The sequence below is a fragment of the Triticum aestivum genome, chromosome 4B (assembly GCF_018294505.1).
Source record: "Triticum aestivum cultivar Chinese Spring chromosome 4B, IWGSC CS RefSeq v2.1, whole genome shotgun sequence".
Lineage (NCBI taxonomy): Eukaryota > Viridiplantae > Streptophyta > Magnoliopsida > Poales > Poaceae > Triticum > Triticum aestivum.
This window is the reverse complement of record NC_057804.1, coordinates 592,108,018-592,119,054: the sequence shown is the minus strand read 5'-3', so window position 1 is coordinate 592,119,054 and position 11,037 is coordinate 592,108,018.

Genomic DNA, 11,037 nt, shown 5'->3' with positions numbered 1-11,037 from the left:
TCTATCTAAACTAGAACTAGAAAGACAATATAAAGCAGTGGAATTATCAGACTAAAACATAACTGGGAGCTCTATATTTGACGAGTAAGTGCTATACCGATCATCAATTGCCCATGAAAGATGCCAAGTTGCTCATCCACATGTACACGTCCCTCTAGTCCTAGCCGTCCATGCACGCACACAGATCACACACACATAGATCACCAGCTCTAGCACCGCTTTTTTTATAAAGGATGTATTTATTGATTAAAAACGAAGCATCCAAAGGATGCAACCCCAAAGAGCACACACCCGATCTCTTTATAATTAGGATGCATACAATCAACACCAACACACGCACACACAAAGCACACCAGTACAACAATGACCATATCAACACCAACCATCTCATGACACCACAAAGAGGATGAGATCTCCAACATCAACTCCTTGAAGAAGGGGGCAACACTCAAGCATCACCGGATCCAACAACTAAGAGTAGAATATCAACATCAACTCCCTTAACCCTCCCATGTCACCCCCGCTTGGCACCGAAGGTGCCCGATCCCTAGCCAGCGCTAGTCCCCTGGTTGATGCCCTGGCCGCTGTCGTCGCTGGTGCTTGTCTCGCCAGACACAGAGGACGGAGGAGGCACGCGGAAACGACATCAAGGCGGAGATGCGTAGTGTCGTAAGTGTGCGGATGGAGGATGTGGACGTGAAGACGCTGTGGTGGCGACCTTCGGGTGGATGGATCGAGCGAGGCCAGTCCTTGGTGGCGCCATCCGAGGCGTTGCTACCATGGCGGGCAACAGTGGGCCCGCCCTGGGTTCGATCTGGGACAACGGGTTGCGGCAGCCGCTATGAGATTTGGCCAGATTGGCTGTTGTCCAAGGAAGGCAGCGACACGGGTCTTTTTGGGATGATCTCTGTTGGATCCAGCGTGGCCGACGGCGGTCTAGTTCATCTTCTCCTCTACAGCCGACTAGTGATGTGGGGGCTACTGGCTTGGCTCGAATAAAGGTGGTTGACCTTGCTGTTCTTCGAGTTTCAAACCACCGATCTTCTTCACGCCGGCCTCCTCGATTCGGATGCCTATGAGTTCCAGTCTTCTTCTTGGAGATCTTAGCTATTGGTGCATGGTGCCACTAGATATCTAGATCAGAATTTATCCGGTCGGGCGCGCCCTTATCTTCAGCCAAAGAGGCTTTATGAGGGCGTGGCGCAAAGCTTTGCTATCTTACTGGTGCAATGGGACATGTCTAAATATAGATTTCCATGCATGGACAGTGGTGAAGAAAGTCATGATGGTCGTGATTGGAGGCTTGTAATGGCGGAGGGAGTTTTGATTACGATGAAGACTTGTCGCACAATTTTTTCTTGTGTGTTAGGTGTCGAGTACTTGCAGCAGCGGCCTTGGTAGGAGGGGGCGGCAACACGAGTGGAAAGCAATTTTGGTGGTGCTTCTCGAGTACCGAGCCGCTTTTCCTGGGTGAAAGCCAAGGTTTAGCCTTGATTGGTTGTACATGTCAATGGCCTTGCTGAAGGCATTGTTTTTGGGATCTCAGACTTTCTTCAGGATGAGAACTCAAGATCCTTGATTGTGCAATGACAACGCTTTCACATTGTTTCCTTTTTGGAGGTGTCGCTTACAGAGAACCTCTTTTGCGGTTCAAGTGTTGTCTTTGGTGGTGGTTAGAGTGTTGTTGTTGCGAGTGTTTCATCACTGCAGTGGGGTCTTTGTTTTATATTTCTCTCTTTTTTATTTTGTTCTTGGATGTGTGCATCCTAGATGTCTTTCAACATCTCATTGGTGCAGAGGTTGGGTGTATCTTCATGATATTAACATATTCCCCCTATTTTTAAAGAGGGAATCCTGAATAATCAATCCAAACATATCTGAGCACTGCCTTCAATAAGATAACAACGTAAAAACATTGCCATATAATCAACTCGGGTCAGACCCTAGCTTTCACCCCGGAGCTCGCGATCGGGTGCTCGAGTAGCACCTCCATCAAAGTCACTCGAGTGTTGTCGCCACCACTTTTTCATGATCCCTGCAGCCACAAGTGATGCGACCACCGCCGCTGCATAGCCATCCTGTTGGGTCAAGTCATCGTTCATTATTTGCATCTCACCACCGAAGTCAACCAATGAATCTTCATAGATGAACATTCCCAAAGATCTTTCAATGACCATCGTTGTTGTTGAGCCGTAGAAGGTGTATGCAGCGTAATTTGCAACAACTCCCGCTTGGCCGACTAGATCTGAATCACTACCACCAAGCCATGGACTGTAGCACTGTCGGCCGGTCTCCCCTGCGCGGAAGTCAACCACCCCTCGTTCCACCTCCTAGAGAGGCCCACACACGCCTCATGCCACACCGTGAGCACCAACAGCCAAATTTTCCTCCATTGTGCTGCTCTGAACCAACGGGTGGTAACGACCTGCCGCCCATTGGGCAAAATATAAATCACACCCGCCTGGGAGCACTCATGCATGATGCATCAGACTAGTCACAATGGGTAGTAACTTAGACTAGTAACATGCATATGTTACTACCTCTATAGCGGGGGGTAACATATGTGTGGTGTCATGCAACACTTCATTTATTAGGTTGTAGACTCATCTTGTCTTGATATGTGTGATGTTGTAGTAACTAGCTATGTTACCACATGTCCCTCTTTCCTCATTAATTACTCGCCACATCATCCGTTTTGCCTAGAGATGTGTGGTGTTACCACCTATGTTACTCCCACTATGGGTAGTCTCACAAATCTCGCAAATGTACAATGTGTTTGGTCGTCAGGTCGCCGATTTCTTCCCACATACAAATATTAAAAAATTTGAGGGACACATACAAATATCCTTGAAGAAATCTATATGCATCCCACAAGATGGTTAGTCTAATTTTTAACAGCACCTCACAGTGATCCTGCTCCTCCTCCGGGATTAACATCCACTCCGTCAGTGATGATAATGGCAGCCATGGAGGGCGAAAAGCAAAATATAGGTTGTGGAAGGGAAGTGGAAGCTATGGGGCCTTTTATAGTTGTGGACGAGGAAGTGGAGGCAAATTGTCATGGGCCAGCGCAGGAGGCATGGGAAGGTGAAAGTTCCCTCGCGTACAAGCTGTTTAAGGATGTTGTGTGGTCCAAACCCATGTCAACGATCTTCAAATGTGGGGGTTAGCAGGCATGATATGAAGCACCCTCCATATATTTTGACGACTGAGAGCATTTTCCGAGAACATACCAACTCGACGTGCATTTTGGCAGCTAGCTAGTAAGTACGGAAAGGAGTGGGACGGGAGGACACGGGCACTCATGCGCTCCTGCGACTCACCCGGCTCCCCGGACACCCACCGCAGCAACGCTGCCGCCGATCTCTGTCACGCCGGCGACCTCACCCATGCCGCTGCAGCGCCGCAGATCGGAGCGACAGGCGCCGCCTCCTCGCGTGCCTTGTACTACAGGCGGCGGGGTTCCCCCTCCCCTTCGTGTACGAGGCATTCCCGGAGGTGCTTCGCCTGATCCGCTCGGTGCCGTACAAGGTACTGCAGGCGACAAGGGAGGAAAGGTGGATGGAGAGGGCGAGGCAGATCTGCGATGACTCCTTCTCGTGGACGCAGTGCGAGAAGCAATGGAGGGAGGCGATGGAAGCTGCGCAGGCGAAATCAGATCTGGATCTCAATCTTTTGAAGGAGAGGTATGTTCAAACTTGTCGTATCTAGGTGGATCGAGAGATGATGAATTTGGCGAGGAGGATTCACTTCAAGGGGTCGCCGGAAGAGCGAGCTCGGATGCTGCCATTCTCCACATCGTCGTCGGTGTCGATAATTCACTGGGCTTTGGGGGAGGGCCACTCGACCAATCCGCGGAGGAAAGCGAGGCAGATTTCCTTGATTGGACGTCAACCAACAAGCATCCCGCCACCGCCAGAGATAGTGGATCCTCTCTCATATTTGTCACCGAAAATCTGATTCAAAATGAAGACAAGCAGAAGAGCAAGATGGGAGGAGACATTAAGACAGAAGATGAACAAGACACTTTTGATCCTGGTGGAAATTATGGAGTCTGCAGTAGTGGTAAGAGAGAGAATTGGAAGGGAACCAAGTTGGGGGCAGATTCTGGGCTCTGGAACAGAGTGATGATGAAGACGAAGGAGAAGATGGTGTTGAAGAAGATCAGAGAAGTCCTTATCTAGCAACTATAGCTGATGCAATTGCCAGTGCCAAGAGAGGGAAGCCTAGGAAGAACAAAGGGGATGCAAAAGAGAAAGGAATTGGCAACAGGGAGCTAGCTCTGGGGAAAGTAAGCAACAATTCAATGAAGAATGCACCAGCAAAATACAGAATTACAGGTACTCCGTGCTTCTGAAACATCAAAATTCCTCATGTTCATTGTGATTCTGTTTAGATTGATAGATAGTACCAAGTAGTCGAAGGGAAAAATGTTGATGCAGGGGTTGGGTTAGAACCTAACTGGGTGCATATGGGACGTGGGTGGAAGGGGAAAACAGACTAGTTAGATCGCTGGTTGATTTTCCCCTTTCCATACGATCGCTAGCACGCCAGGAGGGGGAAACTAGGGATGATTTTGAAAAATATGGAGATATGCGTATCTCTATTCGTACGATGGGCCGACAAGGGGTGAATGGATGGACCACGGGCCTAAAGTGGGGAAAGCCCAGGAGGCCCGAGAATAGGGGTGAGGCTATACATTCTGGTCGGAACCAGGGTGTTGATCCCAATCCCTTCTTGCAGTCTAGGGTTTCCCACCTGTGGTGCGCTCCCCCCCATGCTGCTGCGGAGAGTGGTAGAGAAAATCAAAATAGTATGGCTGATCGATTCGGTCCTGGGCGTGGAGGCGGTGGGATAGATGGAGGATGTGGAGGCAACTAGAGGCCGACGCATGGATTCGGGAGGGATCCGGCGTATGATCGCTATGATCAAGGCTTTCAAGCGCGTCCAAGTCCCCCTTTCAGAAAAATCCCATGTAACCAACACAACCAATTTTATGGAAGAAGGGATGTATTTGGAGAGTGGAATGATAATGGTGGGAATTGGGATGCTTGTCAACCTCCTCGTAGGCCGCTCACTCAAAGTAATTTGCCTATGGCTGCCAGCACTTATCAGCAGAAGGTGAATACAACTGTCAGTGGAGGGGGAGGGGGCAGTGATGCTCAAGTTTCCAAAGCTAACTCAGTTGGTGCAGTGATGACAGGGAATCAAGGGTCTGTGGTCGTTTCTGAGAGCAAAACACCAGTGAATGACAAAATTGTGTGCCATAAGTGTGGACTTAAAGGTCCCAATTCCAAAGGATGTGAAGCTAAAGTCAAATGTGTAATTTGCTCCGAAGATACTCACATCTCTGAATTCTGTGCCTAGCTACATCAGAAAAAACAAGTTGGTACCTTGGTTGGATTTGGTGGGGAGGTACTGGGCATTTTCGTGGCTGAGCATGCCAAAGAGATGGTTGGAAATAGCAAAAACGACATTGTGGCTCTAGTAAGGTTAAGGGAGGGTTGTGACTAGGAAACAAAAGATGAAACTTTGATCAAAAGTCTTGCGAAAACTTATCCGTGGAGATGGGACTGGAAAGCTAAAAAGGTCTCTGATGGGGGTTTTCTTCTTAATTTTCCTTCAACTGCGAGAATCAATGAAGCTGCTGTGTATGATTGGGTCCCCTTAAAAGGAGGAAACATAATGGTGAATGCCAGAATTTGGAATGATGATGCAATGGCTGTTGGCAAACTGTCTGTGGTGTGGGTCAAAGTGAAAGGAGTTCCAAAAACCATGAGGAATTACCATGGATTGTGTGAGATTGGGTCGATGATCGGATACACTCAAGCTGTAGATATGGAGATGATGAGTAAAACTAGCTTGGCTAGACTGAAAATTGCAGTAGTGGATCACACCAAGATACCAAGATGGACCAAACTGACAACTCCAGATCTCATGGTGTTCAAGATTTTCTTTGAAGTGGAGGAAGTGGTGGAAAATGGATGGGCAAAAGAGGAAGATGAACTATCACAGGGATATGAGGAGTGGATGGATTTTCAACAAGAAGAAGATGAGAGTAGAGAGGAGAAAAAAGCAAAAACCGATGAAGAAGGGGTTGCAAAGAATCATATATGTGCAAGCACCAAAACCAGAATAGCTTCAGAAGAGATAGATGCTACTTTGAAAGAACAAGAGGCTTCGGATATATTGATGTATAACAAAAACACAAACAAGGACAAGCTTGGTAACTTAGAATAGGAAGTTGGATCTGTTTTAGTGAATGGGGAAGGAGAAAAGACAGATGTTGATTAGCTGATGAATGAAGAATCTGGTGAGGATATGGAAGAGGAAGTTGAAGCTTCTCAATCCATCAGTCTGGGTACTAAGCTTGGAATAGTGACTCAGGATGAGGAGAATAAAGATAATGTGGATCAGGGGGACAGAGGTGTAGTGGGAGAATAGCATCAAAAAACAGAGATGACATACATATTCTAGACAGAGCCATGACGTTGGCAAGAGCCAAGAACTTGGTTTTGTCTGAAGGTATGACATCTAATCCTGACATTTCAAATAATATTTATGATGAGAACTGAAACTTATTGATGTGGCAGATGTTTTGGGTATTGACTTGGGGGTTACTTTAGATATGGTTGATCATAACTTGAACCTAATATCTGCATTAGAGCAGGCTAGGAGAGTTTTATTTCTAGCTAGCTCTAGGGAGAATTCCAACATCCAAGAGGAGGATCACATTTTAGAACCTGAGGATGTTAATGACATTCTTCGGGATCTTTTAAATTTGAGTAGAGAAGGAGATGATGAACATGTTGATGAGAGGATGGATAGTGTGTTTGGTGGAATTAGGAAGGGGCTCAGAGCTAACAATGCTCAATTTGAGGCTGTTGCTGTTAAAACCCCGGTAAAAACTGTGTTGAGAAGAAAGAAAGAAAAAGAATAATAACTAAAAGAAAGTGATTTGGATTTCTTTTATTTTCATTTCTCCTCACCTGTGAGAAAAGTTGGAGGTAGCTTTATTTCCATATAGTTAAGATGTTGAGTGGTCTAATCTGGAATTGCAGAGGGATTGGAGACAAAAGGAAGAAAGATTTCATTAAAGAACATATTGAGAAACATAGTCTAGATTTTGTAGGTATACAAGAAACAATGAAGACATAATTCAACCGTCTAGAATTATCTGGCTTAAGTGCTTCAGAAAATTTTGATTGGGATTTTCTGTCATCTAGAGGAAAATCTAGAGGGATTTTAGTAGGGACTAATACTGCCACTCTTATCAAAGAAGAAGTGGAGCTAGGATAATACTTTGTTAAGATAAAAGTGAGAAACATTAGGGATGTGTTTTGCTGGGATCTGGTTGTAGTGTATGGTGACGCTCAACCAAAAGGCAAACCAAAATTCCTAGTGGAATTGGTTCACATTTTCAAAAAATCAAAAAATCCTATGCTGGTAGGGGGAGACTTTAATATGATTAGGAAGGACAGTGACAAAAACAAATCTGGTGGTTATAACAAATGAAGCATGCTTTTTAATTCAGTAATTACTTATGGGGAAATGATGGAACTGCCATTAGTGGGGAGGAAATACACCTGGTCCAATAATCATGAGGACCCCACCTATGCTTTATTGGACAGAGTGTTAATCTCTCCCACATGGGAAGAAAAATATTCTTTGGTGTACATTGAAGATCTACCTAGAGAGCTCTCAGATCATACTCCACTGCTCATTAAAACTGGCAATGCACCTCTGAAATCTTCTGTTTTCAGGTCTGAAAACAGTTGGTTTCAAAGGCCAGGTTTGGATGAGATAGTTAGGAATGTATGGGAGAAAAAATTCCCTGGGAGATCCACTTTAGACAGACTTCATAATAAACTTAAAGAACTTAGGAAAGTGCTGAAAGGATGGAATCTCAATAATGAAGCTATCCTAAGGAGGCAGAAAAAAGAATTAATGGAGGAGCTGAATAGATTAGACAAAAAAGGAGAAGAAGACAATATTAGTGATGAAGATAAAGAAGAAGAAAAAAGGAAATGTCAAGACGCTTTGAAGGAAATTCTTAAAGAAGAAGAAATCAAATGGCTTCAGAGATCTCATGACACAGAGCTGTTTGAGGGAGATGCTAATACTAAGTACTACCATGCTAAGGCAAATGGCAGACTTAGAAAAAACAGAATCATTAAACTTGTGCAAGATGAAGAGGTGATTGAGGGATAGGAGAATCTGATGAAATATATCACTAACTTCTACAAAGAACTTTTTAATGAATCTGAGATTAAATCTTTAAACATGGACCCCAGTGGTGTGGAGACACTCACTGCCAAAGAGCAGGAATTCCTTGTAAAGGAATTTACAATGGAAAAACTGAAAAAGGCTGTTTTTGAGATGGAAAAAAATAAGGTTGCTGGTCCAGATGGTTTTAACATTGAGTTTTATCATCATTTCTGGGATCTGGTTAAAAGAGATTTGATTGCATTGCTTGAGGAATTTTATGAACATAATTTAGACCTGGATAGGCTGAACTATGGAGTTATTTCTCTTTTACCTAAAGGGAGTGATGCTGACAAGATACAAAAATATAGACCTATTTGCCTCCTAAATGTTATCTTCAAGATAATCACCAAAATCTTGGTGAATAGATTGATTGTAATAATTTCTGGACTAATAAGAGCTTCTCAAACTGCTTTCATAAAGGGGACGTATATACTAGAGGGGGTGTTGGTGTTACATGAAACCTTGAATACTATGCATAAAACAAAAAAAAATCAGGAGTACTTTTTAAGATTGATTTTGAGAAGGCCTTTGACAAGGTCAAATGGCCTTTTCTTTTTCAAACTCTTAAGATGAAAAAAATTCCCTGATAAATGGATTAATTGGGTGATGAAGACAGTAATGGGGGGAAAGGTAGCTGTTAAAGTAAATGGAGAAAATTGATCTTATTTCAAAACACATCAGGGATTGACACAAGGTGACTTGATGTCACCTTTGCTTTTCGATCTTGCGGTGGATAATCTAGCTATCATGTTTGACAAAGCTTTTGAGGGGGGGGGCTGATAGGCGGCCTTGCCAAAAATCATAAAGATAATGATGTGTGCATTTTGCAGTACGCGGATGACACCATTCTCCTCTTCCAAGATGATTTGAAACATGCTAAGAATGTCAAAAGAATCCTAAGTTTATTCGAAATCATGTCAGGTTTAAAAATTAACTTCCACAAGAGTGAAGTGGTGTGTGTAGGATTGGAGGAAGATAGAATTAAACTTTTTGAAGAGATTCTCACTTGCAAAAGAGGGAGCCTCACGTTTAAATATCTTGGAATACCGGTGGATGAGCACAGACTGAAAAACATTGATTGGAATCCTTCTGTTAATAAAACAAAGAAAAGAATGGGGGGTTGGTTGGGAAGGTTTCTTAATATGGCTAGAAGGACAACTCTTATTAATTCCTCCTTGACCAGTCTAGTCCTCTTTATGATCTCCTTTTATGGGTTACCAAAAGGAGTTAAAAAAGGATTGGACAGACCCAGAGCTAATTTTCTTTGGAGTGGAGAAAAAAAAACAGAAATATCATTTAGTTGCTTGGGAAAAGGTATGTAGACCAAAAGAACTGGGAGGATTAGGGATCTTAGATTTGGATTTCATGAATATTGCTTTGTTGTCTAAATGGTTGTGGAAACTTTTTAATGAGGAAAGCTTATGGCAAAGCTTGTTATGGAATAAATACATAGGGAATTTCACCTTTGGGCAGGTTGGTAAAAAGCAAGGTGATTCGCATTTTTGGCAGGGATTGCTGAAATGCAAAAACCTGTTCCTAAACTGTTGCAGATTTAAAGTAGGGGGTGGGAGGAAAACTAGATTTAGGGAAGACATATGGAAAGGAAACAAAGTCTATCTGATACTTTCCCTAGTCTATATAATGTCTCTCTAAATCAAAACATTACTGTATATGAACCCATTTCTTCCAACTTGTCTATTCTTCAATTCATAAGAGCGCTGGTGGGGGAAAGAGCAACTTAATGGCAAGATCTGGTAGAAATATGCAGGCAGGTCAAGTTAACCGAGGAAAAAGATAAACTACACTGGATCCCTGATAAATCTGGGATGTTTAGTATGAAGTCTTTCTACTCTATTTTACATGTGGGAGAAAAATGGCCCAACAGATTCCTATGGAAAGTTAAAATCTCCCCAAGAATCCAAACTTTTATCTGGTTGGTCTTGAAAAAAAGCATACTAACTAGAGATGTTTTGTTACATAGAGGGGGGAAATGTGAAGAGAAATGTCTTTTTTGTAATGAAAAAGAATCAATCAACCATTTATTCTTTCGATGCCCGCTTGCCAGATATATGTGGAACGTGGTCAGTTACTGCACTGGGCTTCAATGTGACTTCAGTGATATGGACACATGTATACATGGTTGGCTTGAGGGTTTTGGGACAGAGAATAAGAAAAAAAAAGGTTTTTGTTGGGGTGGCCGCTATAATTTGGAGTATTTGGAAAGCTAGAAATTTAGCATGTTTCCAACGCGTGTGGCCTGCTGATCATAGTGTTTTGATGTTCAGGATGACGCACTGGATTAATGATTGGAGTTTTTTGCAGGTGAGGAAGGACGCGAAGGTGGAGTTGCAACGGGGCGCAAAGCTGCTGGATCGAGTCGCCAGTGATATCTTCCAATCAAGACGAGGGTGGGCGACCTGGGTGCCCAGACTTGAGAACTGCTGAGGATGAGATCATGGAAGTTTGTAATCCTAGAATGTAGATTGTGTTGAGCTTGCATGCTCTTACAGACAGCTTGTGAAAAATCTGTGGTAACCTGGTTTCCTTTTGTGTAATAAGGTAGACAGGGGAGGGAGAGAAGTGGGTTTTATATCCCTTCGCCTATGCGCTGTGATGAAAATGGTGCATAGGGCCGGATGGAGTGTTATGCGCTCTCGTAGTGTGCATGTTTTTAGTAGGGTTTCGTGTTGAGGGGTTGTGGTGCGTTTTGGCTGTACCAAATTACTACTTGGTTTTGTTAATGAAATCGGGGGAAAGATCCCTTTCTTT